The sequence below is a fragment of the Hemicordylus capensis genome, chromosome 6 (genome assembly GCF_027244095.1).
Source record: "Hemicordylus capensis ecotype Gifberg chromosome 6, rHemCap1.1.pri, whole genome shotgun sequence".
Lineage (NCBI taxonomy): Eukaryota > Metazoa > Chordata > Lepidosauria > Squamata > Cordylidae > Hemicordylus > Hemicordylus capensis.
The window spans coordinates 123,648,942-123,673,565 of record NC_069662.1 but is presented as its reverse complement, the minus strand read 5'-3'; the positions used below and the strand labels follow the sequence as shown (position 1 = coordinate 123,673,565).

Here is a 24,624-nt window from a genome sequence, read left to right as displayed (position 1 = left end):
TAAGTGCAACTCAAACATGTTTAAATAAAGTCCAATGGTTTCCAAGCAGTCAGGCTGAAGGGGAACAAAAAGTGACAAATGGGGACATAAGCAAAAAAGGCTACAAAAGGAAACAGAATCCAGCCTATTGTGCCATATGGAGTTCTTTCTCAGTGCCACAGCACATGGATGGGTGGGTGGGCATCAATGACAGTGGCTGACATCCTGACAAAGTGCTTGCATAATGCACAGCGCTGCACTAGTACAAGAAGATCGCACAGTTGCACTACAAAACCAAGGATTTGCACGAAAATTTCATTTAAAGTTCATGAGAAGTGCCACAGTTGCACACTGTTGTGCCATTGCAAGCATGCTCCAGACTTAGCACAACTAGCTCACATAAAGGTTTTGCACTACTAGGGTGGTGTTCTTCCCCAAGCGCTTCATTAGTCAGAATGTCAGCCACTGAAATTATATGTTGTGTTTTAAAAAAATGTAAAGAGAAAGAGTTCCCATCTAATCGCATTAATACATGAAACCATGTTTTACAATAGTCCAGATATGTGGGAGAAGAGAAAACTAGTGTCACTGACCATGAATGGCTCTGTATTAGAAGTCTGCCTGGGAAACAAGCTTATTATTTTATCGTCTTTTTAAATTTAAAGAAGACTTTTACATGAAACTTGGATTGATTTCTTTCAGAACGTACAACTTCCTCTTAGCTTTTAGCATTATTTCCTCATCCATATATTGTGCAAAAAAACAAGAGTTTTCAAACCACTTGTACCAGGAAGATTTCCCCCATGTTAATTACAAACATTTGGACTGAGAGTTTACTAATAGTGTCTTATTTCATTCAGCCATAGGATGGCCCCATAGATTATGTAATGAAGTTCTAAATAATCTAAGTGACTGTAACAAGTCTGGAAATTATACATTTTCAGGCACTCATTTCCAAAACCCCAGAGACTTTGTATGCTGACTATCCCAACAAGCTCTCAGGTGTCATAATAAAGTGTTGGAACTCTGCAGTACAATTATCACTAATGTATAATTAGACTAATAGCAGTGTTAGTCATTCTAGCAGGACCAATTTACTAAAGATATTCACTTGAAAGAATATAAAGTTACTTTCACTTTGAGCTAATGGAAATGGCCAAACTTTCCCCACAGGGTATTGCTTTTAAAACTTTTCTTTGGTCTTTTCTACAACACTTTCCAGTTAGCACAAAAGTATCTGATGCTCCATGACAGCATTTCTCTGGCTGCTGAGCCTGTCAGTCAGGCTGAGGGAGAGGTAGGAGTATGTATGTATGTATGTATGTGATTTCTAAAAAAAAGATATCTATACCACCCTTCCAAAATGGCTCAGAGCAGTTTACATCAAAACAAATAAAATTAATTAACAGTTAAATACAGAGACTATAAAATACCATAAAACAATTAACCGTTAAAACATTCAAAACAGTTTAAAAACCCTGGAAAACCAGGTTACAACAAGTTAAAAACATTTATAACAATTTAGAAACCCTGGAAGGTCAGGCCAAACAGATTGGTTTTGAGGGCTCTCCTGAAGGCCAATGATGAATTCAAATTAAGGATTTCTGCAGGGAGTGCATTCCACAGCCCAGGAGCAGCTACAGAGAAGGCCCGCCTCTGAGTTGCCACCAGAAGTACCGGTGGTAATTGGAGACGGACCTTCTCAGATGACCTTAACGTGCGGTTGGGATCATGCAGAAGAAGGGGCTCTCTAAGGTAACTTGGACCTAAGGATAAGCCAGCCAGTCACAAGGAGAGAAGTGGGAAGGAGAGAGACCAGGCCAGGCCAGAGATATGTTGTAGAGCTCGGGCCACAAGGTTTCTGAGAGTGGCAGGAAGCCACAGTTTGAACTTTTTCAGATGGCAATTTTACTGCAACTTTACTTTGGTAAAGTAAAGTTGTGCCATTGAGTCGGTACTGACTCCAACCACAGAGCCCTGTGGTTGTCTTTGGTAGAATACAGGAGTGGTTTACCATTGCCATCTCCTGTACAGTATGAAATGATGCCTTTCAGAATCTTCCTGTATCACTGCTGCCCAATAGAGGTGTTTCCCATAGTCTGGGAAACATATCAGCAGGGATTCGAATCGGCAACCTCATGCTCCCTAAGCAAGTTACTTCCCCACTGTGCCATTAGGTTTTGGTAGGGTGCACATATCAGCCAGATTTACCTCAAAGTCTTTGCGATATTTCAAAAAGCACTTCATACATGATTTGGGTCCCCCCGCCTCCCATATTGGAACCCAGCCTGATTTATGTCCGGGGTAAAAAAAAATCCTCTTTTTGCAGCAGAGTATCTGTTATGCCCCAAACTTGCAATAAAGCCTCGTGGTAAACCTGCAGTAAAGCCTGCTGTCTGAAAAGTGGAGTATTTTTTACCTGATTCCAGGGCAGATTCACTTGGCTTGTCTTTTCTTGCCACCAATGCTGGCCGGACTTATCAGAGAGTATCACAGTGCTTGGTTGCTGGATGTTAAAAGAAAGAGCTATATAGGGGAAGGTTGGGAAGGTGGAGTGGCCCATCTTCACATGTTCCAGGGCCTACTCCAGCCTTATTATGAGAGAAGTAAACAGACTTCCAAACGTCTGAATCGCAAAGGCTCTGCTAGCTAGGGCAAGAACTGTGTTCTCCCTGTAACATCTACATTTCAGTTTGAGCACTGACAAAGTCCTCTTCAAAGGAAAGCATCCGATGCAACACATGAGCATTGGTGGTACTCCTTCCAGAGATAACCTTTTCCTCTGTGTCCTTTGATAGTCTTTGAAACTGTCAGAGGGCAGCTTCTTATCATTACAGATTTTGAAAAATAGACATCAACTCCTTTATGTGAAGAGCGCGACAAACACATGTATCAGAATGATACAGCAGGAAACTGGGACCAAATGAAGCTCCATTGTAGATTAAGCAGCAAGCCTCCATGGTTTGCTGCCACATAATCTTGTGTCATTTTAGATTGTGAGCACTTTGTGGACAGGGAGCCATCTTATTTATTTATAATTTCTCTATGTAAACCACTTTGGAAACTTTTGTTGAAAAGTGGTAGATAAATTGTTGTTGTTGTAATTCACCACTTGAGCTTACAAAGCTAGTGTGGCTCTTCTTTGGACTTCCTAGCTTACGTGTCACAGAGCGATGTAACTAGAAAGTTCTATGGTCATACAATACACTGAAACCTAATCAATATGATATATACTACCAATGCAATATAAGTTATATAGCATTCTCATCTTTCTGGGGTAGTTTCAAAAGAGAAGGTGCCATAAACAAGTACTGTAAATTACTTTTTCATCTGCATTAATGGAAGCTCCACTTTCTGAACCCTGGTCATTTAAAACCTTTGATTACCCATCTGTAGTTTCCTCATGCTCAGAGGCTTAGGTTTCTGTAGACAGTTATTGTGTCATGAAATACAGAATAGGGCTCCCAACTCAAACATCTGATAGGATGTCATCAAATCACGTTCCAGACAAAAAGGGCCTAAGGATTTCTCTTTTTCCAAATATCTATATGTCTGCTTTCCTTCTCATTCATACCAGACAAAAATAACTCTTTTGACTTTGGTGGAATTACTTCAGGTATTTGAGACTCCTTAAAAAAAAAAATAGAGACAAGTTATTGTCCCCAAAGGTAGGCAGCAGACAGGGAAACAAGTTGCCTTGGCAAAAAGCAGCATATGGTACTGGGGGCAGGGAAGCTGGCTTTGGGCCACCAAGTATAGTCCCTGGGCTGTGACTACACGTAGGAAATCCCAATAAAAGCAGAGAGAGGAAAAGCAGCAAGCAAGCCATGTGTTGTTATGGATCATCCATTAAGCTGTCTGTTGAATCTGGTATAATGTTAAGCAGACTAAAGAGACCTTACTATTCAGAATTATTCAGGCTGAATTCATGAATACACTTCCCTCATCCATACGGCTTTAAACTTATTTTCCCAAAGCCTACATTTCTCTTTATTTTATGAGTGTTGAGAGAGACTGCTTCCTCAGCTATCTCCCAATGTGAGCTCTAACATCCACAGAGAGAAGCCTCTTACAGCATTTGTATTTCACACATGCCTCCGAACATGCCTTTGAGCTTCTTTCTCTTGCTGTTTGTGTACACGTTTGGATGACTTTAACGAGAGCCGAAAAGTAAGGAATAATTTTTAAAATTATTTTTTGATTTCACAGGACAATGAACTTTCCCGTGGTTGTTTCAACCTTTTTTTACTTTTGTTGTCTATAGTGAACAGGTTCACTTACCTGCATTTAGAAAAACGTGGTCTCCTCTTTATTATTATTATTATTTACATTTTATATCCTGCTCTTCCTCCAAGGAACCCGGAACAATGTACTACATACTTAAGTTTCTCCTCACAACAACCCTGTGAAGTAGGTTAGGTTGAGAGAGAAGTGACTGGCCCAGAGTCACCCAGCTAGTATCATGGCCGAATGGGGATTTGAACTCGGGTCTCCCTGGTCCTAGTCCAGCACTCTAACCACTACACCACGCTGGCTCTTGGTGATTCTCCCCACAATTATAGAATTCTCTTCAGGTAAAACAATAGGGGTGGACAAAGGGAAATACCCCCTTTTTCATACTGTCCAGTAACCAGGGTGTGTGTACCAAATAGTTATGTGGCGGATCACCCCCACCCCCACCCCACATGCTAGTTAAGCTTTTTATATTGTTCTAATTGTTTTTAAATTGTTCTAATTGTTAGTAGTTCTTTTAATTTTCCATCACAGGTGGTTTTTAAATCTAATTTAAATAAATAAATAAATAAATAAATAAATAAATAAATACCAGCCTTCAATCTATTGGGAATTTGGTTCTACCATAAGTCAGTCCGTGAGGCCAAAGATATGTCTCTTTTTAAAATATGTCTCTTTTAATATTTCTAACAGTTTGACTTTTATAATCCACCAAGAGCCCTAAATGGTGCCATGTGGAGAGAGAGTTGAATGGGCTGTGCAGACTCTCACTGAGTGGCTTTGGGCCTATCACAGGAAACATAGGAAACTGCCATATACTGAGTCAGACCATTGGTCTATCTAGCTCTGTATTGTCTTCACAGACTGGCAGCAGCTTCTCCAAGGTTGCAGACAGGAATCTCTCTCAGCCTTATCTTGGAGAAGCCAGGGAGGGAACTTGGAACCTTCTACTTTTCCCAGAGCGGCTTCATCCCCTGAGGGGAATATCTTGCAGTGCTCATACATCAAGTCTCCCATTCAGATGCAACCAGGGCAGACCCTGCTTAGCTATGGGAACAAGTCATGCATGCTACCACAAGACCAGCTCTCCTCTCCTGTCTAACTTACCTCACATTGTAATTGTAGGGATTAAACTGGGGGTGCATGGGTGAGGAACATCGCCCTGTACACTGCCTGACCTCCTTCGAAGAATAATGGACTACATATATAAATAAATATGATAAATCAATACATGATCTGTAAATGGGGCAGACTGTATAATAAACAAACACTGGAAATGAAGCTTTTTTAAGTCCTGCTTGCAATGCTTTACCTGACTTACAATCTGCTCCAAACAAACTTGTGCTGACAAATTTGGATCTAAGTTCTCAGTTCTGCAGAAGTCAACCTTGTTAACAAAGACAGCCTTGACTCCATGCTGAGGTGTGAAACAACTCAACTGTATTTTATCATTCAGTCAAAGTCCCCTTCACAGTGCCACCTAGTGGCCCACCATGTGATGATATACCACAAATGTAATATTCCTATGTGCATAGATGATTCAAAGGCACACAAAACGTTTTCACTCTGTGCCACCTCATGCTCCATAGACTTGCCTACGGAAATGAGGGTCAGTTGCTCAGTGTTGTTTCAAGACCACCTCCTTGTTTGTTTTCTCAAAGAATTTCATTTTTAAAATGTTGGGATCTGTTACTTCCCCATTTAAAACGTGAAATTCAGAATATTCAAGATAGACAGGCAACAAGAAATTATCAAAAATATGGTGAAAACTCACAACTCAACAACTGAAATTGTATGTTGATCAAGCAATTGTCCTTTCAGTGCCATTTTTAACCCCAGCTTCCAAGGTTTATATTTTGGGGAAAATGTGTATGCTCCCCCACCTCATAAAGGTAAAGTGAGTCGGTGTCAACTCCTGGCAACCTCAGAGCCCTGTGGTTATCTTTGGTAGAATACAGGAGGGGTTTACCATTGCCATCTCCCATGCAGTATGAGATGATGCCTTTCAGCATCTTCCTCTATCGCTGCTGCCTGATATATGTGTTTCCCATAGTCTGGGAAACATACCAGCAGAAATTCAAACTTCGGGCTTGCTAGTCATTTCCAAGTATTACCTCTATTGAATTAACACTGGTATCCTTATAGGTCTCAAATACAACTTCTGTGTAATAGTAGCTCTGTACTACCTTCTTTAATAATGCACCATGTTATGTCTTCTCCTTCTAAACTTACAAAGGAAGCTGGAGTTGTATTATTGTATAATAGAAAATAAGAATTACAGATCTTTGGAATATTTATTGATTTCCTGCAAGCGAAAGGTACCAGGCTGAATTCCTTCCTGCTTTTAAACCTGGAATTGTTTACAGACACACTGCTAGTATTTGCAAAGGGAAAGAACTGTTTCTGCACTGCTGTATAACAAAAAATTACACTGGAATTTAATAACTTGAGGCACCACCTTCCCAGTATTACGGCATGTCATTGAGTGCTTATATGTCACATTCGAAAGTTAAGTCTTCATCAGATTCTAGATCTATTTATTATTAAGTGAAGGTGAGATAGACAAAAACAATAGGTTAAAAAATGTTATGAAGGCACCTTGTATGCTTGGATTTATAGGTTTAGTATAATAGGGGGTGTACATAAAAGCCATTTGTTAACTCACATGTGGAAACACTTAAGCAAAACACAGTCACCTGAGAGAGAGCACTATTCCTACACTTTCTGAATTACACAGGAAACAAAAGGGTGGTACCAAGAATAATAGTGCCTCTTTCACCCACTTCCGTATCTGTACCTATAGTGCCTACAGCTCCTCTGAAACACAATACTTGCATAGCAGAAGCTCAGGAGGATTGTGAGAAATATCTATCGCAATAGGGTAGCGTTGTCAGTGCTGTGAAGCAAGGAGTCTAACTTGCTAGAAATGTTTCTTAACCCACACACAAATGGAAATGACAGCCACGGGTCTACATGCCTGATCTTTTTTTTAAAAAAAATATTCAGATAGAAGTGTATCACTACATTGTTCTGCTCTGATATTGTCTTGAATGTATTAGTGCTACAATCAACCATAAGGGATGAGTTAGAACATTTAAGGAATTTTACAGATAACTAAAAGGGTATTTAGGTTATAATAACACTTTAAAGCTTGTACTCTATACCAATCAATGTTATTATGTCCGACTGCATCTTTCAGGCACTGTACTGCATTATGGCAGAATGCTTCACTATTGAGCTCATGCAGCTTTGTGGCATTGCATGTCAGTAACATGTGCACAACAAGTGGAACCTGTGGAAAGAAATGTAATGTCAGATCTGAAACCTCATGTGTTATTTTGGTTAGGAAGAGACAATAGGGCATTGATGGGTATTGGAAAGACATTTTCTTTGTTTTCTTATTTGGTATCGTATATTGTGTAGTATACTGTGCCACCTAATGGCACAGCGGGGTAATGACTTGAATAGCAAGCTAGAGGTTGCCAGTTCTAATCCCCGCGGGTATGTTTCCCAGACCATGGGAAACACCTATATCGGGCAGCAGTGGTATCAGAAAATCCTGAAAGGCATCATCTCATACTGCGCAGGAGATGGCAATGGTAAACCCCTCTTGTATTCTACCAAAGAAAAACCACAGGGCTCTATGGTTGCCAGGAGTTGACATTGGCTCGATGGCACACTTTACTTTACTTTATATTTTATTACTTCCACAATGGGATCCCCCCCTCCTTCTTCTCTTTTTGTTTTGTTAAGATTTGTTTATTTTTGTTTTTAGGACATTCTCTTTGTTTTTGTGTTTGACATTTTCTCCCCTTTTTCTTTATATAGCCTATGTCTTGTGGAACTATTAATACTGTCATTCTCTGACTCTCCTCCCCCAAAACTAGTATTTTGGAGCATGCCTTGTGGTCCCTCCCAATACTTCCAAATGCTACCACACCTTTAATGGGGGCTTGCAGATGTCCGGTGCCTACCCATACCCTCTATAAGCAATGGATTAAAGCATCAGTAACCAGTACTGCTCTCATAATCTCAAGGATACAATGAATAGACACGCTGAAATAAGATATGTTCCAACTACAGCATTCTAAATTGGCCTGGATTCTCCCATTTGTAGCAATGCATACTTCCTGGTTAAGTTATCTAAGAAAGCACCTTCTTCTGCACGATCCCCACTGCATGTTAAGGTAATCTGAGGAGGTCCATCTTCAGTTACCACCAACATGTCTGGTGGCAACTCAGAGGCGGGCCTTCTCTGTAGCTGCTCCTGGGCTGTGGAATGCACTCCCTGCAGATATCCATAATTTGAATTCATCATTGGCCTTCAGGAGAGCCCTTAAGACCTATCTGTTTGGCCTGGCCTTCCAGGGTTTTAAAACTGTTTTTAAACCATAAAGGTTTGGCCTGGTTTTCCAGGGTTTTTTAAACTGTTTTAATGGTTTTGATAATGGTTTTATGTGGTTTTAAAAGTTTTTGACTTTAATAGTTAGTTGATTTTAGTTTTGTTTAGATTTAAACTGCCCTGAGCCATTTTTGGAAGAGCGGTATAGAAATCAAATAAAATCAAATAGATAGATAGATAGATAGATAGATAGATAGATAGATAGATAGGAACAAAGGAAGCTGCCATATACTAGTCAGACTATTGGTCTATCTAGCTCAGTATTGTCTTCACAGACTGGCAGTGGCTTCTCCAAGTTTACTGGAAGGAATCTCTCTCAGCCCTATCTTGGAGAAGCCAGGGAGGGAACTTGAAACCTTCTGCTCTTCCCAGAGCAACTCAGTCCCCTGAGGGGAATATCTTATAGTGCTCACACTTCTAGTCTCTCATTCCTATGCAATGAGGGCAGACCCTGCTTAGCTAAGGCGACACCTCATGCTTGCTACCACAAGACCAGCTCTTTCATAGATTAATCTGTGGTTGCCACTAAACAAAGAAACAACAATATTTAATTGCTTATATAGCCTCACACATGGTCAGAAATGATATCGAAATAAAAGTCAACTAGCTGACCCCGCACAGAGCATCTATGCAGCTGTGCAATGAGCCTGTGGCATCCCCCCACAGCGCTCTCGCTCGCTCTCCCCCGCAGCACTCTCGCTCGCTCTCCCCCGCAGCGCTCTCACTTTCCCCCCCAAGGCGCTCTCGCTCGCTCTCCCCCTGCAGTGCTCTTGCTCGCTTTCCCCCCGCAGCTCTCTCGCTCGCTCCCCCTGCTGCTCGCTCGCTCTCCCCCCCGCAGCTCGCTCGCTCGCTCTCCCCCCCTCAGCTCTCTCACTCGCTCTCTCCCCCCACAGCTCTCCCCATTGGACAGGCCAGGGCCCAGAGGCATAACTAGGGAAAACGGCGCCCGGGGCAAGCACTGAAATGGCGCCCCCCTGCCACCCCTCAACATACTACATTATACTTAGGTTTTTCCTCACAAGCGCCTGCCGCCGCCGCCAAGCCAGGCCACTGACAGGCCGCCAGGCACCAGGAAAGCAATGGGGGGGGCGGGCGGCGCGGAAGGGACCGCTCGTGGGGGAGGGGGCGCCGACGCGCTCCCTTGACTGCTGCAGTGCTGCTGCACTGAGCAGGAAACATTTGTATTAACAACAACAAAAATTTTTTTGTCATGGCGGCGCCCCCCACGTGACCAGAAAAGATGGCGCCCAGGGCATGTGCCCCCCCTGCCCCCCTATAGTTACGCCTCTGCCAGGGCCAGGCCATCCCGCCACTGCCTCCCATCTCCTCCTCCCGGCTGGTAGGGCTTTGCCTGCCGTCTGCCCACCTCCTCACCATCACCATTATTTCTCCCCACCAATGTCTCCTCTTCCTGGCCAGCGGGGCTTTGCCCCCCATCCACCCACCTCTTCTGGCCAGAGGGGCTTCGCCTGCTGGCCCTTCTCCTCTGCATCCTGACCGCTGCCATTATTTCTCTCTGCTTCAATGCTGGAACTCTCGCGTGCTCTAGAGCATCTGCTCATTAGTACTTGATTGCTCTCCTCACCTCAGAGATCTCCCCACCCTCACCTGAGCTGCACTCCTGCTCCTCCTCCATCCCGTTGCTTCCATCCCCCTCACCCTTCTTGGTCATGGCTGCAGCATTGCTGCCACCTATTGGCGAAGCTGCAGCCCCCTATCCCCAGAGACCTCCCTACCCTCACCCGAGCCCCACTCCTGCTCCTCCCCCCAGGAGCAGCAGCAGTGGTTGACTGGGCCATTCCTCCCTGCTGCCACCACTATGGACACTCATTCCCCTCAGGCCACTGACAGGCCCGGGGCCCGTCCATTGTCTGCCTGCCTCCCTATGACAATGACCTTGGTAGCCCCAAACAGCAGCAGTGGTTGACTGGGCCCTTCCTTGCTGCTAGTGCTGCCATGGCTGCTCATTTCCCTCAGGCTGCTGACAGGCTCGGGCCCATCTCTTGCCCTTCCTTCTGTCTAAGGTCTAAATGACCTTAACCATCACAGGCTCCTCCTCCCTATCTGCATATGGAATCCCCACTGCCCAATCACCACGGTGCTTCTGCTCTCACAGGCTCCTTCTCCCTAGAAGAGTGGGGCAGAAGAGTGGTTCAGGTGGTAGTGCCCCAATGGATGCCTGTTGCCACCCAGATTCCATAGGAATTGGGGAAAGGGCTGATTTTTAAAGAATTTCTGAAGTTGACATGTCTTTGGGATGTTGACAGTTCTTTGGGATGTTGGAATTTCTGAAGTTGACATGTCTTTGGGATGTTGACAGTTCTTCATGATGCACCACACACTCATGCACCTCTGTGCTGCAATCCGAGCTCCCAGACCCCCACCACCCAGCTTGTCTGCAAGGAAAGTGAGCTTCTGCTGCCTTCCCCACTGCCTGCCCTCACACCCTCTCATGTGATCGTGAGAAAGGGTTCATTGTGTTGTACATGCGTACAGGTGTCTGGGCATTTTTTTTGTGTGAATGTACATGCATTCATTTTTATTTACTGAGCACAGTGTTACTAGTCATACTCACTATTCCATTTTGGGGTGCTTCAGTGAACCCCTCAAACTTAACCACTTAGCCATTTTCTTTTTTTAGCCTGCTTGGAAGAGAAATGGTGGCTGTATTTCAGGTAAAAGGTCATTCCGTCAAGGCATTTCCGTATGGTGCCTTTCAGGTCATTTCAAACAACTATAATGGACTAAGGGAATTGCCCCTATCTGACTGTATCTGAGCATAGGCAGAGAGAGATGCAGGGCAGACCCAAATTAGAGTAAAGTAAAGAGAAAACAAAAAGGAATGCAAGTTCTCTTCCTCCCATACACAAGGATGAGATGCATCAAGGCTGAACAAAACTTCTCACCTCATTTCCTCCCTGCTGTTATCAGAATCAAGTGAGTAATGCCAGACTGTGTGATGTGCCCCTCCCCTCTCTATTCAGGTGATTACTCTCAGCAATTTCTTTGTGAATATCTCTTTGTCTAAGGAGCATACAGGAGGCCACCCCAAACACAGACTGAATGGACAAAACAGAAAAGGTCTGGTTTTCTATTAAGGTTCAAAATACTGCTCTTTTATTATTTTCCCAAGTGCATCAGCTCAAACGCTGATGCTTATTCACCTCTGCCAACTGTAATTGACCGATCTTCACAGATGTTTCAGGGTAGCTGAGAGGGGGAAAGAATGGAAGGAGGAGCCTATGTATTCTGCCTGCCATTTGCTGAGCTATTCTGATGTCACAGAGAGACTGAGCAAGCACAGGGACGGAGGCAGGTTAATGAGAAAGGAAGTGGTTCTCAGGAATGAGGGCAAAAGTGGGAGGCATTTCCCTCTGGAGTGAAAAGAAAAGTGAACTAGAGAGTGATTGAGGGGATAAATGCTCATGGTCAGGCAATGTCTTTGGAAACATCTGCTAAACATTTTGGTCCATTGACTGGGATTTGTTTCCATCTGAACAGCTCAATGAATTTTTTTGCCACAGGGAAGCATTTTATCTCATACCTGCTTCAAAAGCAACAGTCTTGTTAGACACTTTGCATTGTAAAGGGTTATATACCTTTTTGATGGAATCTCACAGATGGAAAGGAAGAACCTTTGAGACATTAAAATAGTTCTCATGACCAGTCCTACCCGGATAGGGCAGTGCTAGCCCGGGTAGGACTGGTCATGAGAACTCCTGGAATCACTCCCAATTACGGTGCTCCGCCCCCGGGTAGTCCAGGTAGAAACCTGGGATAAAAGTGAGGTAGAAGGATGCACACATGCTTCCTATCTCACTGCCCAGTTGCGTGGGCAAGCAGGCTGCCAGCAGCCATACTTATCATAGAGTCCAGGTGTATCCATGGTTCCTAGAGGGCCAGAAGTGACCATAAAGGCCACTTCTGGCCGCCATTTTGTCAGGAGGAGCCCAGGAGGAGACAAAAGGAGCCATTTTGTGGCTCATTTCTTTAAACAAACGAACTCGCTGTTTTGTTACTTGCGGTAGTAGGTGAGGAATTGAACCCCCACAAGTAACGAGTTCTGACTGTACATTCCTCTTCTCAAAATGTCTTAATGGCTTTAAAAAATCTCTTAAAAGATGGCACTACTTAAAACCCAAAGCTAAATCATTTCTGCCAAAAGCCACACTTGTGAGACCTGTGTCTATGTGCTATAATAAAATCTTGGCAATACAAGTGTGTAAGTGTAAAAGATCTGCAGTATCACTGCACTGCTTCTGTGATCCTAGGAAAGAGTATCAAGTTTCTCATTCAGTGCATCTAAGTGGTGGCAGTTCAAAAATACATGCTGTCACCTACCTTCTTAGTATCATCTGAGTTTATTAGCCTTTCTGTTGTTCTTTCAGGGTAAAAGAACAAACTTGCAAAAAATGCAAGAGCAATTGTACTTATAGAGTTATGATTGCACAGCCTTTCTGAGAGCAGAGCACAAAACGAAAAGATGTGCATGCCTTCTGACAGAAGCAAGCAAGAAAGGACAAAAATCTTACGGTAGTAAAAACAAACATCAGAGACATAATTCTTGCCCAACGCTGTTAAAGTAACCACAATCTTTCCTCTGGTGCTACATTTACGACAGATCCAGTGATTAAAACTTTAAAGCAATTAGCTTTGAAGAAAATAAATAAATAAAAACCCTTTAATCTAGATGCACTCCTTCAGCAAAACTATCAAGTTAATTACAGTACTGAAGAATAATTCAGGCTTTAATCCTAAACACACTTACCAGAATGTAAGTCACATTGAACACAGCAGGCCTTACTTCCGAGTAAGCTTGCACAGCAATGCACTGTTAAATAAGTTGCTTACACAGCAATCCTGACACCTCGAAGAACAGTGATTATGCCTTTATTCAAATATGGCTAGGAGATCATTTGTATTCTGTTAACACAGCACATAATATGACTACAGTTGTCCCAGACTACTCTGTGAGAGAAAAGACGCATGGAGCTTGTTCAGGCCTTTTGAAATGTTCCGAAACAATCAATGGTTCTTTCTCTACACATTAGAGTTGTGTAAAGCTACAATTTGAGTTTTTGTTCTTCAAAATTCTACACGATTTCTAAATGGCATTTGCAGAAATCTCCAAATAAGATTGCTGGAGCAGCAGGTGGAAGCTGTGGTCAGGAGAGCCTTTGCCCAGCTTTGTCTGGTGTGCCAATTGCAGCCTTACCTCAACCAGCAGGCCCTGGCAATGGTAACTCATGCCCTTGTCACCTCTCGGTTGGACTGTTGCAATGCGTTCTACCTGAGGTTGCCTTTGAAGATGACTCGGAAACTTCAGCTGGCCCAAAATGCCGCAGCCCGACTGCTTATGAGCAGCAGAAAATATGATCATGTTGAGGTTGCTACATTGGCTGCCAGTTTGCTTCCGGGTCCAATTCAAAGAGCTGGTTATCACATATAAAACCCTTCAGGGTTTGGCGCCTATGTACCTTCAGGACTGCTTCTCCCATCCAACTTCGACCCGCACTGTGGGCTCGTCTCAGGTGGGCCTTCTCAGAATTCTGGGACCAGGTGAGGTATGTAGGGCCCTGGCTTGTGAGAGGGCCTTCTCTGTTGTATCCCCTTCCTTATGGAACACCTTGCTTCCTGAGATTCATAATGCCCCCATAATGCAAATAATGTCCCCCCTTATTTTTATAATCTTGTTTTTAATTCTGTGTAAACTGCCTTGGGATTGTTTTGATGAAAGGTGGTATATAAATTTAACAATCAATCAATCAATATGGCTCTGTCCCTTTAAATGTAGTAATTCTAGGGATGCAGTTGCCAAGCAGCATCAGGAGTTGTGAGGTGATGGCAGAAGCAGAGCTTTCTTTCGCTCTGAGAGACAGCCAGTGACACAGCTGCTTTAGAACGGATGCATTTCTGGGTTGCTCTGAGCTGACCTCTTTGTGGTAGCAGGAGGAGCTTTCTCACTACAAACTGAGGGCTCAAATTCAGGTTTGGAGGCAAAAACAGAGGCACACTGGGTGAGAGAACTACAAGTTCATGCATTCAGACAACCAGAAACACTTGCCTCAGTTATGTTTATCAGAGGTTTGATGAGATGTCTGAATTGGGCCATGCTGGCTTACGCAAAGAGCCCACATGGCTAAGCATCTGGTCTTGAACAGTGGCTAATAACAAATACTTTGCAGAGAAACTTTATGTTATGAGCCTACTCATCCTTTATGGTTATCCCCCTCCGGCAGTCAGGTGTATCAACAGAGAAGACATGACCTTTTGCCTCTGGGACATCCCACACTCAAACAGGGAGGCCAGCATCTTCTGCAGTGATCCAGCTCCAGTCCTCTGGGTGGGTAGGCAGGAGAACAGTGTGGTTGGTGCCAGCTTGTTAGGCTCCAGGAATTAGATGAGATTAATACTGTGTATTCAGTCCTTTAAAATAAGAGCCATATAGATAGAGTGAGCTCACATCAAATATATTCAGTGCTAATCCACAACACTTTTCCTGCTCGTTATATAAAATATGATCTCATCTGGCTATTGTCTAACTGAGGACACCAAATAACATTATTTCCACTTGATGGTTCCTACCCTTGGCCATTTAGTCTTCCCAACATTCTATGACATGACCCTCACACAAATAAAATTGTGCTTTGTGTGGAAAATATTTATTCCATTCTTCTTGTAGCCGGCAGAGGTCAAGGTTATGGTTTAAAATAGTATGGATTGTTTTTTGGCCTCCTCTCTCAAATAGCAAGGGTACTTACACTATCACCAGCTCCAGTACACTCGGATATTTAGTTATATATTTGGATTGTGCTTTTCCATTCATTTTGTTGGGCGAGCATGACCTTGGCAACTATTTCATAAGAGAATTTTGTGGGTTTAGATAGTTCTTGAGAGAGCATCTCTGATGAAGACCTATAGAGTAAAACAAAAATAATAAAGAATTTTCAAGATGACATCATGTTTAATGTGGACGACATGACCACAAATAACCTACAATAACCTTTAAAATTAGTTTTTTCCTGACTTCATAAAACAATATTTTAGTTGGCAGGGCTTTACTGGCAAGCACTTCCAGCAGTTCTGTTTGTTTTCAGTAACCAGGAAGATACAACCAGAGTTTTCACGTAGGCTTCCTCCAGTACTGTGGTTTTGCCATTTTTGGTCTCTTTATTACAGACTGCTGCTGCTCAATATTTTTCTTTGGAATGTGCATTATGAAGAAGGTTATGAATAAAAGAAGAGCAATTCTTGTAACAAGGCTGGCTATGCTCCTCTCACTGTAATACCATTGCATCCAAAACACAGTTATATGAGGCAGTAATACTACCTAGGCCACTTTATATTTTGAGGTTATGTAATACTGTGCAGCTGCACATATATAACTTTCAGGAAATCTGTCTTTATCCTTTGATGCACTGAACAGATTCAAAATACAGTTCAAAATGTAACGGTCTAAGTACATGGATCTCTACAAGGGAAATTAGTTGCTAAATGGAAAAAAACAAAAATAAGAGCATCATTCCTCAGATATTATTCTGTCACAGAGAGCAAGAAATAGGAGCCAAGGGACATGGCCAAGGGACAAGGCCATCCACATGGATCAGCACATGAGAAGAAGGGCTCAGCACATGGCTCAATGGAGCCCTAACAGTCTACCTGCAGAGGGTGACATGCACATCCCAATAGGACTATACTGCTTGAGAAGCCCATACAAGCTTTTCTTCTTGCACTTATCTGGCTACTGCTCTCCATCCTGGGATTTGGCCATCCTGGGATTTTACTACTTCTATGACTTTAAGGATTAGGAACATAGGAAGCTGCCTTATACAGAGTCGGTCCATCTAGCTCAGTATTGTCTACACAAACTGGCAGCAGCTTCTCCAAGGTTGTAGGCAGGAGTCTTAGCCATATCTGGGAATGCCAGGGACAGAACTTGGAACCTTCTCCATGCAAGCATGCAGGTGCTCTTACCAGAGTGTCCCCATCCCCTAAGGGGAATATCTTACAGTGCTCACACATGTAGTCTCCCATACAAAAGCAAGCCAGGGTAGACCTTGCTTAGCAAAGGGAACAACTCATGCTTGCTACCACAAGACCAGCTTACCTATTACCAGCTCTCCTATTACCAATTTATTATTTTTGTCTATTGCAGTATTATTATTGTATTATTTTAACTATTTGTGTGCAATTTCTTATTCTATTGATAGTATAACATTTCATTATCAGTTACATACTTATTGTTGTTGGTTTTTTAAGGATTGTATCTTGGTTTTGATACCAACCTTCCTTCTTATCCTCATCATTAACCATATTGTCAATAAGAATATTTATATATATTGCTTTTCAACAAAAAGGTTTTCAAGCAGCTTACATAGAAAAAGCAATAAGATAGGAACTATCCCAAATGGGCTCACAATCTAAAAAGAAACAGAAAGGAACAGCCACTGGGAGGCTGCACTGGAGTGAATAGGGGCAGTTATTCTCTCCTGAAAAATATAAGAAATGTTCTTTGCCCAGTATGTAGGAGTGATACATTGAAATAACTTGTAATGGAACCCACAAGTTCTAAGCAGACTTGGTCCTCAGTGTGTGTGCACACAGACACACAGACACACACACTTTTCAAAGAGAAAATAACTGCTGTTGTCATATATGCATAGGACTAGGACTGTCATTTCTGATTGTTGCTCTTGGGTCACCTTGTGTGATGACCAGAAAGTTCTCACATTCCCTTGTGGCGTATGGCATGACTTCTTTGTTTAAGACTTGTAGGCTTGTATTGCTTGCTCAGCAGGTGCTTGTGGCATGGCCTTCCCTACATTCTCCTGATAAACACTACAGTCTACTTGCACCTTAACATATTATTATTATTATTATTATTATTATTATTATTATTGAGTAGAGGAGGAGAAAAGAGGCCTTGAAGAATATATCAAGGACAGTGAAGAAGATGCACTTAAAATGGTCAATAACGAGAAACTATTACACACCAATGAAACAAAGCAGGCTTACAAGAAAGAATAAGTCAAGAACCGAGCAGAAACATGGAAAAATAAGCCACTGCATGGTCAATATTTGCACATTATAAGTGGAAAATCAAACATCACCAAGACCTGGCAATGGCTTAAGAATGGCAACTTGAAGAAAGAAACAGAGGGTTTAATACTGGCTGCAGAAGAACAGGCACTAAGAACAAATGCAATAAGAGCAAAAGTCGAAAAATCCACAACAAACAGCAAGTGCCGCCCTTGTAAAGAAGCAGGTGAAACCGTGGACCACCTAATCAGCTGTTGTAAAAAGATCGCACAGACTGACTACAAACAAAGGCATGACAAAGTAGCAGGGATGATACACTGGAACATCTGCAGAAAATACAAGCTACCTGTAGCCAAAGATTGGTGGGACCATAAAATTGAAAAAGTTGTCGAAAATGAAGATGTAAAAATATTATGGGACTTCCGACTAAAAACAGACAAACATCTGCCACACAATACACCAGATATAACTGTAGTTGAGAAGAAAGAAAAACAAGTTAAAATAATCAGCATAGCAATACCAGGGGATAGCAGAATAGAAGAAAAAGAAATAGAAAAAATAACAAAATACAAAGATCTACACACTGAAATTGAAAGGCCGTGGCACAAAAAAGACCAAAATAATCCCAGTGGTAATTGGCGCCCTGAGTGCAATTCCAAAACACCTTGAAGAGCACCTCAACACCATAGGGGCCACAGAAATCACCATCAGCCAATTACAAAAAGCAGCTTTACTGGGAACAGCCTATATTCTGCGACGATATCTATAACAACAGCAACAACATTGACAATAAAATTCAGCCATCCCAGGTGCTTGGGAAGGACTCAATGTCTGGATAAAACAAACCAGTCAATAACACCTGTCTGACTGTGTAAACAATAAATAATAATAATACATTTACTTACTGGTAACCCCATAATACTCATTTTCTTTGTAAAACATTAATTAGCAATTAGCAATAGCACTTACATTTATATACCGCTTTATAGCCGGAGCTCTCCAAGCGGTTTACAATGATTTTAGCATATTGCCCCCAACATTCTGGGTACTCATTTTACCGACCTCGGAAGGATGGAAGGCTGAGTCAACCTTGAGCCCCTGGTCAGGATCGAACTTGTAACCTTCTGGTTCCAGGGCGGCAGTTTTACCACTGCGCCACCAGGGGCGCAGTTTACTGAATTAGGTTCAGTTTACTCTTAAATTCTGGGGCAAAATCTGGGACTCAAGTTTGAGGTGGGGGGAGGGAGGAAGGGCGAGACAGTGCACATGAAGGGGCAAATAAGAAAGACAGAAGTGCTGTTGATGAATGAACACATGAAGAGACTGTAGCAGATGTTTTAAAGTGTTTCTGAGCCAGAGGAATGTGCATGTACATATGTGTTCAAAAGTGTCTGTGTGCGTGGGGATTGTGATATTCTTTGTATAGGAGTGAGAGAAGAGTGTGCAAAAATGATTTGTTTTTCACCATGTCCTTACAGTTCTCTAACCGCAAGGACACAAAGTGGGGGAGAAGGAGGAGGCAGGGAGGGTGGGCGGAGGACCTGGGTCACTTCTTGTTCCAGAGCTCACTCCAGCCTTGCTACACCCTGGAAGAAAGCCATATTAAATAATGCAAGACTGACTTCTTCTTTAATAATTTGATGTTGACATCTTGATTCCCCTTCTGGTGCCATAAGAAGCCATCCTACTTGTAACGTTGAAAGCACTGCATCTGTGCTATTACCTTTGCCCAGGAACCTTTCTTTAAAAGGTGATGTATATTGCAGAAGCTTCTTCCAGAGAGAAAGGAAGGAAACCCTTCTCTTGTTCCTTAGTATCATCAAGAGATTATGAACCTAAGTGCCGTACATGACTTGGACTATTTGGATAAGGCCTATTCTAAAAGATGTGATCCAGCCCACAAAGATTACAGGAAAACCTCCATTCACTGAACTGAGAGTGGACCACCATCTTTGCCTCATAGGAGCTAACCATAAAGTACTTCCCTTTAGCCATTTCACTTTATGGTAGAACTAAAATTCTCCAATCTATCTCTTGAGGGTTGTCATTAGAGTTGCCAAATCTAAGAGCCAGCATGGTGTAGTGGTTAGAGTGCTGGACTACAACCGGGGAGACCGGGGTTCAAATTTCCATTCAGCCATGATACTTGCTGGGTGACTCTGGGCCAGTCACTTCTCTCTCAGCCTAACCTACTTCACAGGGTTGTTGTGAGGAGAAACTTAAGTATGTAGTACATCACTCTGGGCTCCTTGGAGGAAGAGCAGAATATAAATGTAATAATAATAATAATAATAATAATAATAATAATTGGCACTATTCCTGGAGAAATTTTCAGGGGGGAGGGAGGGAGGGAGGGAGATAACATATCATTTATATAAAATGGTTTGAGTGCACTGACTTAGTGATAGACTTGTCAAAAATAAAAAATAAGAGCCTTTTAAAAAGACCCTTAAGACACCTGTTTTTCCAGGCTCTTAATTCAAATTAATTTTGAACTGTTTGATTGTTTTTATCCTGTAAAATTACTTTGTTTCACTCTGTGAATTTTTTTAATTGGTTTTATTCTGTGAAAGTGTTTTAATTGGGGTTTTTTTAAATATTGTAATTTGGATTGTATACACCACCTACACACACACACACACACACACCCCTCAGGAGGTATATAAATATGACAAACAAACAAATGAAAAATACTAGGGTAGGCTTGATTAGCAAGCCAGAAGCTGCTCATTCGAATCCCTGCTGATATGTTTCCCAGACTATGGGTAACACCTATATCGGGCAGCCGTGATATCGGAAAATGCTGAAAGGCATCATCTCATACTGTGCAGGAGGAGGCAATGGTAAACCCCTCCTGTATTCTACCAAAGAAAACCACAGGGCTCTGTGGTTGCCATGAGTTGACACTCACTCAACAGCACACTTTACCTTTACTTCTGCAGGAAATAGAAAGCTGAACTTTAGCACACACAGGGCATACTAGAACTCAATTTCCTGAATTTACTAGAAAAGTCTAAAAATAGGATGATTATGTCTAGTGATGTACAATGCCCTGGACCCAATAACAGCAGAGAGCAAGCAATGCCACACATGGACACAATACAAGTGTCAGGGTACCCCATATCAGATGCTTAAACCAGCCTTTTATTTGATCAAAGGGGATTTGTACTAGCATCTGGGAGTGTGTACACAGGAACATAGGAAGCTGCCATATACTGAGTTAGACCACTGGTCTATCTAGCTCAGTATTGTCTTCACAGACTGGCAGCAGCTTCTCCAAGATTGCAGGCAGGAATCTCTCTCAGCCCTATACAAAGGTCTCCTTTTATCAGAACTGAGGCGACAGATCCCTCGGCTACTAGAGGCAGAAGATGATCCTTTGGGAGCCTGGGAGACACTTAAAAAAAGGGAGCTGCCGTACTAGGGCAGTGACCAGCCGGACATATAAGATAGGGGTCAAAAATTATCAGAAAGCGATCACCCAACATCTGAGGATTGTTGATAAGATGAACAGGGGAGAAGCCTTTGACGTGGAATCATACTGCCGCTACAAAGAGACAATCAGGACATTTCAAAATGAGCTGCGGCACAGGCGTTTAGAAAATAAGTGGTATCGCTTCAAAGGGTCTGTAGTTGAAAAAGGGGAGTGGGCAAAGGACAAGATGCATACATCTAGTTTGACATTCCAAGGCCTGAGATTGGATGGAAGTAGCCCACTAATGGCTGACCCCCACGATATGTTAAAAATCATGGCCCAATTTTATACAAACTTGTATGCATTGAAGGATATTTCTGTAAAGGACATTCAATCCTATCTAGATAGGTTCTGCAGTCTGAATGAATATGGTCTCGGCTATTCCCTCACTGAGGGGGGGAAAAGCTCTTTGACCCATCCTGTAACGATAGAAGAGGTCAGAGCAGTTATCTCAGCGGGAAAGAACACATCGGCCCCGGGGCCTGATGGTCTGACATGGCCTTTCTATAAGATTTATGCAGACCAGCTACTACCAGTTTTAGTAAAATTATTTAATTTTGTCTTAGGCAATGGGCGTTTAAATAGGTCCTTTGGGGACGGCCTCTTAATTTTTTCCCCCAAGAAAGGTGACACCACATTACCACAAAATTGGAGACCGATAATCCTCACAAATATCGATTAAAGAATCTTTGCCAAAATCCTAAATAATAGATTGGCGAAAGTGGCCCCTAAATTGGTCCACAGCTTGCAGACAAGCGCTATCTCGGGAAGAAAGATGACAGACTCATTGTGTCTGCTGAGAGAACTTTTTTACTCTATACAGAATGAAAGTTGGAAAGGTCACCTCCTCTTATTGGATCAAGTTAAGGCCTTTGACAAAGTGAACCACAATTATCTGTGGACATTATTGAAAGCTAAAGGTATACCACCCCTATTCGTGACTTGGATATAGCTGCTCTATACGAATGCAAAGGTGACACCACAGATTAATGGATGGCGGGGCGACCCAATCACTTTGCATTCGGGTGCCCGCCAAGGATGCCCCCTGAGCCCATTACTTTATGTTTTGGCCCTGGATCCGATCCTGATCAGGATTCAGAGAGAACCCCACCTGCAAGGACTCTCGGTCTCTATCCCCCTGCCCTGTGAGACCTTCCCGGGAGGGAGTAGGAGGGAGAGTGATGGGATTGCCGAACCACCTGTCCACTCAGAATCGCATTCTGAGTTTAAGGTAAAATTTGTAGCTCATGCCAATGATGTTACATTACTGTTATAGAATGAAAATGAAATCTCTGTAATACTAGACCTCTTCTGGGAGTATGGCAAGATCTCGGGCTCAGAATTAAATGCTGACAAAAGCGTATTTGTTAAAATGGACCCCGGACGCCAGCAACTCTCGTGCCTACCATCTCTGAATGTAAAAGCGAAAGGGCCCCAGAGTCCAAACTGAAGTGGGTAGATACAGTAAACATTTTGGGGATTGAATATGGGATTAAGGAAAAAGCCTGGGGGGAAAATTGGTCAGATTGGGAAGAAAAAGTAATGCTAAAAATCACTATGTGGAAAAAATGGAGCCTCGCCATGTACCAGAAAGCGGTTTACATCCGGACTTACCTGATACCCCCGGTGCATAACCTGGCGGTAGTCTATCCTTCCCCGCTCGATCTCCTTCGGAGAGTTGAAAGCCAGATCTTTCGTCTAGTATGGCGCACAGTGTCCTTCCCTTTGGCCCGTGCGGTAGCATTTAAGGAGGTTGAGCGGGGAGGCCTAGCCCTACCTGCCCTGCAACCCTATTTTGTAACTGAATTCATGTCCTACAATTTTGGAAACTGGATTTTCGTGAATGTCCATGATATGTCCAACCTCCTGCAAAAAACCTGGGTCTCGCTTTTCGCTCTGCGTTGGCGCAAGTCAGCATGGGGCATAGCATGGTGGGGGAAAGGATCTTTCAATGGCAATATCACACAAGTATTAAAAAGAGAACACCCGGACTATTTGAGAGATTTGTTATTCACACTTTAAAAATGGAAGGTTGAACCAGATCTATTTAAAGGATCCTCCTCAGTTAAGCAGCTAAGGAAAACAATTTATAGAGAGATTCTAGCAGTGGGTTTCTTAAAACCTGATTTAGAACGTAAACGCTACAAACAACGCACTTCACAGTACTTGTTGCAACCCGATCACCCTATCGCTCTCTTTAAAGAGAAAAAAGTCCCTTTCCATTTATGGGAAACAAGGTGGCGCTTATACCATCAAGTACTACCACTTAATGCGGCTAAGCCATGGCTCCCAGAGGACCAGCAAGAGTGCCCTAAAATCACCTGCAAACAGAAAGCTAGTGAGCTAGGCAAAGCATTCAGGGAAACCCACTCACATTTCTTAAAAGAGTGTGTGGTAGCCAAAAGAGTGTGGCAGGGAGTAAGCAAGCTGTTAGAGTGGCCTGATTTGGAAAAACAGACTTGGGAAGAACTAACCTTGGGTTTGAGCGATAGAACCTCCTTTCGAGGTCCCAGAAAGAAACCTTCAAGGAAACAGGACGGAACAGGTGCCCTCATACTAGGGAATTGGAACGTTCCCCTTCTCGTAATCAGGTTAGTAAACTTGTATGTCATTTATGCAATGCTCCTGCATAGGAATAGGGAGGGAAGACGCGACCAAGAGGTTCACGCAGATGAGACAGTAAATCTCTTCTGGAAAAGTTTGTATGGTTATGTGCAAAAAGACAAGAGTATCTCTTCTAAACAGCAATGGGACAAATTGTGGAAATGGACGTCGGGCATAACCCCCCCGATTACCTGATGTGCCTTGTAATCCCCCACCCCCGAGTTACAGTACTACCCGCATATACAGTACTACCCGCATCTTGTGTGTTTCCAAATCCTTGTGTGTAAATCTTTGTAGATATATCATGTACAAACAACCACTTTGTATATAATTGTGCTTTGGCATTGTACTGTATGCTTTGGTAGTTTGTTGGTTCAATAAAAAAATCTTGTCCTATTTAAAAATAAATAAATCTTGTCCTATCTTGGAGACGCCAGGGAGGAAACTTGGAACCTTCTGCTCTTCCCAGAGTGGCTCCATCCCCTGAGGGGAATGTCTTACAGTACTCACATGAGAATATGCAAGACATATGCAAGATCAGGGAAGGGTGAACTTTTGTCTTAGCCAGAAACATATCCATACTTGCAGAAAGCATGCTGTACTGAACAAAGAATTTAACTTCATCAAGCATACCTCTCTCAAATTCCTTAATATTTTCTTCCAATGTGCAGCCTGAATGGAAAGGAAAATTCCAAAAATTAAACTTGCTCTATTGACCCAACCAAAATTAACTGGCTATGCAACAGTGTAGCAGTCCATGTAAAAACAGGAAACCAGATTTCCCCAAGTAACTCTCATTCACCATGAGAAAAACAGCTGGTTCTCTCCCTTAACATGCAAGTTGGTGGGGCAGGGATAAAAGGATGTATATGTCTGATATCCTCTCTTTAAA

At 42.7% G+C, this 24,624-nt stretch overlaps 1 long non-coding RNA gene across 1 annotated transcript; it reads right to left on the bottom strand.

Annotated features, from left to right (window-relative positions):
* Nucleotides 1–13,423: 13,423 nt before the first annotated feature.
* On the bottom strand, nucleotides 13,424–24,413 carry LOC128330798 (uncharacterized). Its single transcript, XR_008310264.1, has 3 exons — nucleotides 24,366–24,413; nucleotides 15,376–15,529; nucleotides 13,424–15,040 (listed from the first exon to the last, which is right to left on the bottom strand). It is a non-coding gene; the product is annotated as an uncharacterized LOC128330798 (long non-coding RNA).
* Between the last annotated feature and the right edge of the window lie 211 nt (nucleotides 24,414–24,624).